Below are 9,659 nucleotides of genomic sequence, written 5' to 3'. Positions count from 1 at the left end.
ATAGCTAATGGGTCTAGCTACTCAAAATAATGGAAGAAACAGATAATTAGGTGAAGAATAACCCATAAAATATGTTTACAAGCTAATAATTGAAGATTCAATGATAAACCCACTATAAAATTACTCAAAATAGTCTAAAATCGCCGTTCACGTGCTCAGCTAAAAGTTAGATACCCTAAAAATCTGAAAAGAGCTATTTATACAAGGCCGAATTTTCTTGACAAAAATACCCCTGACGGAAGTACTGCGGACCGCGGAAAATGCACCGCTGCTGTAGTGAGGCTTTTTAGCTTCATTTCCCAGGCTCTGAATCTGGCCACCGCGGACCGCATAAAATGTACTGCGGCCGCAGTGGCTTCACTGCGGTCTGCACAAAATGGACTGTGCCCGTAGTGGCTTCCAATCTTCCAACACCCAAGTCTCTGAATCTCCTCACCGAGGACCGCATAAAATGGACTGCGGCCGCGGTGAGGTTACTGCGGTCCGCACAAAATGGTCTGCGGCCGCAGTGCTTGAACTTCTAAAATTTGCATCTCTCTGATCTTTTCCACCGCGGACCGTACTAAATGGACTGCGGCCGCGGTGGATCTTCTGCGACTACAGTGGATTTTATGCTGAAGCAGTGCCTTGCCTTGTCCTTGGTACTTGTGCAAGTTTCACTCCTTTTGGAGCTGATTTTGACTACTTGTCAATTTTTTGACCAAACCCTGCAAACAAGTACAACATCTACGCCTTTGGGACTATTTGTATACATTTCTAATCAAAACTCAAGTAAAAAGGAGTGTAAGATGAACTAGAATCCCTAGTTATCACCTAGGCGAGTGATTGAATTCACCTGTTTGAACTGATAAAGGATTGAGATATACCAGAATGAAATTTTCTGTTACCTTGGCCTAACAAGTCAGTGAAAGAAAGATTGACGTTGTAGTGTTACTCGCTCCGCCTGGTGCTCGGGTGGTGGTTTCAGATTTGGCGGCCGTGTTCGGCTCCGTGTTACTAGCGCCTAGGTTCCGCATGAGTTGGACCTGCCTCGTTCGATAATGGGATGAAATCGAGTCCCGGCCCGGTCTCGTCCGATTTGCGCCAATAACAAGAGAAACATGTCATACTTCATTCATAGACCATCTAGTGAGTGTGGGAATGTGAAAATAGGGTAGGGTGTGCCCTTTCTTTTAGAAGGCTGTGCAGCAAGATGTTGTCCCTTCACAAGCGATGGGAGTACGGGCCTATAGGGTGAAAATAGGGTTGTGGTTATGCTAGGTGACCGGGATCCTATTTTGAACGTGCGTTCGTTGTGTCAAACCTACTGTTATGGGCGAGAAGTGGGTTTTGCATAGTTTTTGGTCATAACTTCTACTTTCGGTAGCATTTTGACCTAGGTTGGTATGGTTGTCTCGAAGGCTTACCTACCGCTCTTTCAAGAGGGTGGTAACGCCGAGAAGGTGAGGCCATGATAGCCTTGTAGCGATATTCCGCTGATTCTGGATCTAATGGAAACTAACAAATTTGGCTAAGAAATCCCCACAGACGGGGTCAAATTGTTTAAACAAAAAGTATTAAACTTTTCGTTGAACTAACTAATGAATGGAATAGAGGATAAATCTTAGCCAAAGGTAATTAACTCTAGATCGCAACATATTGAGTATAAAAATTGGAAGAGAATAAACTAATTTAATATTTTTTGAGATATCTATCATACATTAAGCGAGAACGGTAAGATTACATCTGTGACCGACTTAGATTACGGTGGAAAGAGTATAAAAGATGAAAAGGAAGATGCAGATAATTAAGGAATCTTCTCCCCTTAGCTACGTAGTATTGCTCTTGTTAGTCATCGCCAGCCCCTCTTTCACAGTTCCCTCCTCCCCTTTGTATATTAACAATGTTCTCTTTTATCCAACGGTCTTTGACCAGTATTCTTTCCTAAGACAGTCCCTTGTTACTTATCCAAGACCGTACGTTTATCCTGCGGTGTAAGCTTTTTGATGGCCTGACCTCGACAGGGACCGTGGGGCCCGTCATTGTTACTCCTCGTGGGCACGGCAATGACGGGGTCGATCTTTTTAATCGCCTTCAGCTATCAGGGTCAGATTTCGACCCATACAACTAGTGCATGGAAAATGACGCATAATAGTAAATAAAATTTAATTAATGTTTTATGTTTAATTAAATTCAATTACTTACTTATAGAATTGGGGCATGGGAAATGACGCATAATAGTAAATTTACATAAAAACCGGTAAACTCTAATCACCAGGGGTGGATGTACCTTCAACTAAGCGGTGTCACGTGAGTCAGAAAATTTTACTATATATATATATATATATATATATATATATATATATATATATATATATATATATATATATATATATATATATTATGAGTAAACGAATAAGTAGAAAAAATGCATCACATGACATAGAGTATCTCTTTGCCTGTTGGTTATAGTCTTGATTTTGCTACAAGAGGCCAGAGGTTCAAACCTCAACTAGCATATATTTTTTGGAAATATCTGACAGAGTCTCTATGATTAAAATTTGTGATTAAGTAGATCTTCTTTACTTAAGAAAAAAAAAAAAATCAATGGCCTAAGGCTATTTGTTGTCTACAAATATGATAACTAAAGTTATTTATTTTGTTCTTTTAAAAATTTGACATTACTTACAAATTCTTTTGCGTACGTCCTGCCGCTCACCTTACACCTAATACAATAAAAATGTCCACAACACACATGCTACCTACCGACAAACATATTGGATATATACACTATATTCTTGGAAGTATGACATGTCACAGTCATAGCAAGTGACCTATAGGTTTTTACACATTAAAAAATGTGGATCAAGTCGTAAAATATGGGCGTGCATTACTCTACTAGAATTCAAAATTTATGGCATTAGTGCCCAAAGTACCGAAGGTTATCGCTTCTTTAACTAGGTCATTGACTTCTTGATTAATAAAGCTAGCCTTAGCCACGATAGTCATCTAACAGAATAATGTTTTTACTGTACACAAATGATGCAGATGCATATATTCGTCAATATGCTAATTAGCAGTCTAGTGTTGAACATTTATTTTTTAAATTTAAAAATAAGGAATGATCGCATGGGAAATACGACATGGACAGTAACTTTAACTTATATATGTATACTTAAGAACATTATATGATGGAGACTGAGATTATTTCTTTTTTTTTTTTTTTTTTTTGCATTTTAATTTTATTTGTTGTTTGAGACTGAGATATTAGGTGAATAATAACTTACATATAATGAGATTGAGATTGTTTTGGAATTAAACACGTATTAGGAATTACTATAAATTCTATAGGATTTAGTATTTGCGAGCTTGTTAGATTTATGTCTACTAGTCTTAGGGTACGCGTGTACCCTATATTAATGAATACACAAATTTAAAAAACGTATAATTAAAGAAGTGTAAGTTCCTTAAATGACAAATGTTGATCCCATTTAGCTAGCTCAATTATAAAAAAAAAATATTCATAAAAGTCCTTTGATGTGTTATTCTGATTTTCAAGGACTTCTATAGGGATAGCTTATGAAAATTATTATTATTTCTGCGAAAACAAATAACACAAAAGTACTTTTACCACGATCTTCCAAATATTGGCCAAATAACACAATTTTTTTTATTTCTTTTGGTTTTCTAGAGAGGTAGGCCTTATAACTCCGAGAATAAAATTGATAATCGGCAATATAAAGTCTAAAAATGACTAATATTAAGTTCATATTTTACAATAAATAACTTAATTTATTAAAAGATAAGAAATTATCATTTGTTGGAATTGAATGCAAAAAGAAAGAAAAATAATTAATGACAACACATTTAGAATATATTTTTTCTTGTAGTATTTAATCCCTATTGCTTCAAGTTTGTATTCTTACTATTACCAGTTTGCTCTATTTTCTGATTTCTTTTGTTCCAATGCTCTTCTTATGGTAACACATTTATGTACTCTATGTCATTTAATTTTTTAATATTATACAAACATTACTAAATAATGTATATTTGAAATGCAATTATCGATTGTCTTTTTGAAAAGTTTTCTAGAATTTGATATTAGGTTGTGCATTATATTTTTATACGTAAATTCTTTAGATTTAATGGTAGAATTTAAATGGGAATCTACAACCTTTATATAAACCAACCTAAACTAATATAAAACAAATCAAAAATAATTATAGACGTAAGAAACCTAATGAAAACAAATTATTTATGAAGTAAATAAGGAAAGAAATTACTTAAGTAAAGTCTTATTCGGTTTTAAACTTTTAAATATTAGGAGTTTCTTACATAGCCGAGGGTCTATTAGAAACAGCCTCTCTACCTGCATTAGGTAGGGGTAAGGTCTGCGTACATACCACCCTCCCCAGACCTCACTTGTTGGGACCAAACTGAGTTTGTTGTTGTTGTTGTTGTTGTTGTTGTTGTTGTCAGGAGTTTCTTACATAGTTCAAATAAGAAAAAACATATTTAATAACCAAAACTTTAGTTGATTTTAAAATAACAAATATTAGAAAAATCATTTAAATCATTTAATTACAATTTTGTCCGATGAGAAATCTACTTTTAATGGGTAAATAAGGCAAACAACAATTTGCTAAGGGCCTTCATTTTTTTAATATAGTATATAGATAGATTATGGTTTTATAGTCAAAATCATACGGGAGTATGCTTCTAGTTTCAAATCAAAATATGCACCGTTATAAATAGGGATATTGCTACCTATTTTAAGAGTAACTAAGATGTGTTGAGTCTCAAGATATTCAAATTAGTGGTAAAGTCTGTGTGAGATCCTATATGCAAAAGAATTTGGATTTTACACAAAGCTTGTTCTACTTTCGCTTTTTCTTTTTTTGGGTGTGTGTGGGTGTGTGTGGGGGTGGGGGGNNGGGGGGGGGGGGGGGGGGGACTTGGCAGTGATGAATTTGAATGATGTTAGATTAAGATGTTCCATTAATGAATAAAGACTTGTGCAATGGCAAAACATTGACACACGCACAGTCGGATGTAGTGTTCTACCAACGGGTTCAATTGAACCCATAGCTTTCAGTCCATAGTAAAAAATTATATGTAAAAATTCATTAAAATTGTAAAAAAAGTATAGATACGAATCCATAACTTTCAAAATATAATGGATTCAATGCTAAAAAAACCTTAAAATTTGAACCCATATAGTTTAAATCTTGTATCCGTATCTAACACACGAAGTGGCTTCACAATTAAAGAAAAATAGGCATTTGTATTACGAGGCACGCCACTATATCTTGATAGAGGTCGAATGCATGTTTAACAAATTTTTGCATACAAAGATAACAAAGGAGGCTTGGATAATCTTAGTAACCTATCGAATTGCTACCAAGGTCAAGAAAAAAATCTGCACGAGTTTTAGAAGACAATACAAGTTGGCCCATATGAAAATCAACAGTCCGTCAAAGAACTTTTTACGAGAATTATATTACTAATATTACGAATGGTATAAGGACTAATGAAGAAGTACTGGAAGATGTTGAAATTGCTAAAAAAAAAAAAAATGATTGTAGTCTCTAAGTGTATACGGTAAAAATATGTGCCCCCGATTTTGTGGGCCCGAAGACTCACATCGAGGAACAGAAGGTTCGCGTCAAAGGAATAGACTCGCTATGGACCGAGTTCGAGCATGAAGGCAGAACACGAGGCGCGAAGATTTAAGTGTTCGAGGAACGTCGGAGCCCAGTGTGACAAACCCCGAGATAATGCCGTTATGGGTTTGTAACAGAATGAGCAAGATACCTGCCACGTCCCCAAGATCAAGGCGTAAATTCCGGAATAGATTTGTACGAATCCGTACTAGGTGGTTAGACAACTTTCCCAATAAGATTCTTTACTGTAAATAGAAATGTACCTTATTTAGGGTTCCCTTATTATATAAAGGGGACCCCAATCATTTGTAACGATCATCAATCATTGGCAAAGAATATATTATCTTATTTTATTGCGCATACTTCATCAGAATTGTCTCTGAGTTCCATCATCTTTATTTTACTATTCTTGTTCTTGCTGACCAACCTCGAGGCAATCACAACTCGAGGTCGAGGCTTGCTTAAACACTGATTTGGCTCAACTTACTTTAATCATTCATACTATTTCTTGGTTATTAATTAGGATAGAATTAAATCATGTATCCTTAAAACCATAAACAAATTTAATTGTTACTTGTATTTTCGAGGTAAACAGTCTAGCGCCCACCGTGGGGCTAAAGATAATAGTGGTTATTTCAGTACTGATTCTGATAGCACACGTTATTTTCACACTTGTTCTCGTCAAGAATTTTTGTTCTCAAGTTAAAACATGTCAAACTTGCAAAACGCACACGTACATAGTGACGATGGTCTTGGATTCCCTTGGGGAAACAACAATGTAGGGGTCGGTGTACCACCGATTACCCCGGGGGAAGTGCCAAATGTGGAACCAGTTGATGACAGTTCGCACATTGCTTTGAATGCGAATTTAGGCGCAGACCCCGGAGAAAGTGTACGCAGGGAAGCCCGATCTGGTGCCCAAGGAACAGGTTATAGGAGATGAGGGAGTCAGCCTCCAAGTAATATTCGAGATGCTTCACGCTCAACAGGTTGCTATCGCTCAGCTTCAAAGTCAGGACAAAACTCCAAGTATTGTCAAACCAAAAAACACTCGCGTATTGAGCCGGTGCTAGAAAGACCAAACTGTAATGGCTCGGGGACTGACCCCACGATTATGAGGACGCTCGAAGAACTCACCAAGAGAATCGAGTCCGGGGAGAAAAAGATTGAGGATAATGACAAAAAAGTGGAGACTTATAACTCCCGTATTGATCAAATACTGGGGCATCCCTAGCCTTGAAAGGTTTTAGATGCAAGAAATTCATGCAAAAGCCATTCCCCCCGAGTGCGGCTCCGAAGCCCATTACTTAAAAAGTTGCGCATGTCCGATATAACTAAATATAAAGGGACAACCGATCCTAATAAACACATTACCTCGTACACGTGCGGATTAAAGGAAACAAACTTAAACGATGATGGATCGAGGTCAGTATTGTTAAAAAAATTTGGGAAAACTTTGTCAAAGGGAGCCATGATTTAGGTATCTCAAACTTGCCACTGAATTCTATCGATTCGTTTGGTATGTTAGCAGACGCCTCTCGTGAAAGCACATGCAGGGGCTATAAAGGTGGCGACAAGGAAATTGGTCGATTTTAAGATAAGACAGAGGAACAATGAGATGCTAAGGGAGTTCATATCCCGGTTTCAAATGGAGCGAACGGAAATTACCGCCGATCTCGGATGATTGGGCAGTACAAGCTTTTATGCAGGTTTTGACGAGCGCGAAGTTCGATTCGCATCATGACAGTTGAAGCAAAAATCTGATCGAGTACCCAGCTGTGACTTGGTCAGACGTACATAATCGTTACCAATCGAAGATCAGGGTCGAGGACGACCTGTTGGGAGCCCCCTCGAGTTAGTTCATCCTAATAGATTGGCAGTTAAGCTCCGGAGGGGCACAGGCAGGGAACCAAGATCAAACAGGGAACGGTATCAGCTATATGTCGATCAGAGAAACAGCGGTTCGGGGCGTAACGCTCCCCGGAACGATTGAAGAAAATGATCGAGGTCAAAGCTCTCGGGGGCTTATGAGTAAGAATGATTTTGATAAACATATCGATCCCGCGGAAGCACCTCGATTATCAGAGTATAATATTAGTGTTGATGCATCGGGAATCGTGTCTAAATTTTATTTACATTACAAGGAAAGTAATAAGCAATGATGTAAAGTAACAATCAATTAATAAAAAGTTAGATGGCAATCTTTGAATAATATTAAATAGAATCGTAAGAACACGTTTACCAAATGTTAAGAGATAGTATCCTAGTTTTTTAATATGCCCAATGAGGAATATAGTATAGTATCCCTAAGTAAGAGTACAGGATGCCATCATGTGTTTTAACCACATCACATGCATGCCTATTTAAGCAGCGAAGATTAGTTTCCTTTATCAGTAGTACTAGATTGCTGCCTGCTTTCCTTTGTAATTAATTCACTTTAGTGTACAACTAACTAGGTTGAGGAAAATGAGCACTTTGTTAGCGTTCCAAAGCTCAGCTCCTTATCACCATCCAAGACCTCTAATAAGTTGGGTCTGAATCATCATCTCCATCTCCATTGAATTCATCATTATCTGCGCGTGGCTGTTTCTGCAAGATTTCAAACTCACTCAGCACAACTATTTTGAGGATGATCGTCGTCGTATCCAACTAATTGATGATGATCGTCGTCGTATCCAACTAATAGATGATCCAGCTGATCAGCTAAATATCCCTAAACATGTTGCTTTAATAATGGACGGAAACAGGAGATGGGCTAAGGCTAGAGGCTTACCTGTGCAAGAGGGTCACAAGTTAATTACTCAAAAATTGAAAGAGGAATTTGTAACATTTCTTCCAAACTGGGAATACAAGCTATCACTGCTTTTGCTTTCTCTACTGAAAATTGGAGTCGTTCCAAGGTACGCATCCTACGTTAAATGGAAACTCCAAAGTTTAAACCTCATTACTATTTTTGTTGGCCTTATTGGAATTTCAGAATTTTTTTTTCCGTTTTATTTATTTTGAGCAGGAGGAGGTTGATTTCTTGATGCAACTGTTCGAAGAGTTCTTTGAAGAATTTTATGAGGTAATTGTTTGGTCTAATATTTACACATACATACAAATATTTTCAATATTCTCATTACTTAAAATCAACAGGGTCGGGGTACGAGTGTCTGCTATTGGAGACAGATCCAACTTCCCATCACTTTAACAAAAAATGCATAGAATTGACAGAGGGAGATCACAAAAGCCAATGCAGGACTTCATCTTATGATAGCAGTAAACTATGGAGACATTATGACATGTTACAAGCAACTAAGAGCATCGCCATAAAGTAAAGAACGGTCTTCTACAGTTAGAGGATATCGACAATACATTATTTGAGCAAAGAACTAGCTACCAAGTGTACTAAGTTTGCTAAACCTGATTACTTATAAGGACTGGTGGAGAACAGAGAATCAGTAACTTCTTATTGTGGCAGCTCGCTTACTCTGAATTGTACTTCAGCAAAGACACTATTTCCAGACTTTGGAGAGAAGCTCTCAAGGAGGCCATACTTTCTTTTCAAAGAAGACACAGACGTTTTGGTGGACACACATATTGAAACATTATTATTCCTTTCCGTCCTTCTATCTCAGCTTATTTTGTGTGTTTTAGCATTTCGTGATAATAAATGATTTCTTTATGCAGCATGTTTATGAAGCAATTTGTTTGATTAATTTAAAAGGTTAAAAAAGAAAGGGAAAAAAAGGACTGATCAAAATAGAATGATATACTATATATTGATCGGCTGTAATATGTATGTTCATGTGAGAGGACTGCACGCGCTCTCTCAATTGCATGAATATTTCCTAGTGATCACGCTCAACTACACCCGTTAAAAAGGTAATCGGTCGCTACCACAGAGTCATTAGACAGCATTATTGTTGAATGTTTAATGGACTTCTTACCCCAATTTCTAAAGCAAACAAAACTAACGGGATGACTAATAGTCTTTCTCTTTTAGTTTCTGTCTTTGTGACATTACTATTTCAT

At 37.0% G+C, this 9,659-nt stretch overlaps 1 pseudogene; it reads left to right on the top strand.

Moving 5' to 3' along the window:
* The first annotated feature begins 566 nt into the window (after nucleotides 1-566).
* On the top strand, nucleotides 567-9,338 carry LOC109244293 (annotated as a pseudogene).
* The last annotated feature ends 321 nt before the right edge of the window (nucleotides 9,339-9,659 follow it).

This window comes from Nicotiana attenuata, unplaced genomic scaffold, assembly GCF_001879085.1.
Source record: "Nicotiana attenuata strain UT unplaced genomic scaffold, NIATTr2, whole genome shotgun sequence".
NCBI lineage: Eukaryota > Viridiplantae > Streptophyta > Magnoliopsida > Solanales > Solanaceae > Nicotiana > Nicotiana attenuata.
This window is presented reverse-complemented; position numbering and strand designations above follow the sequence as displayed.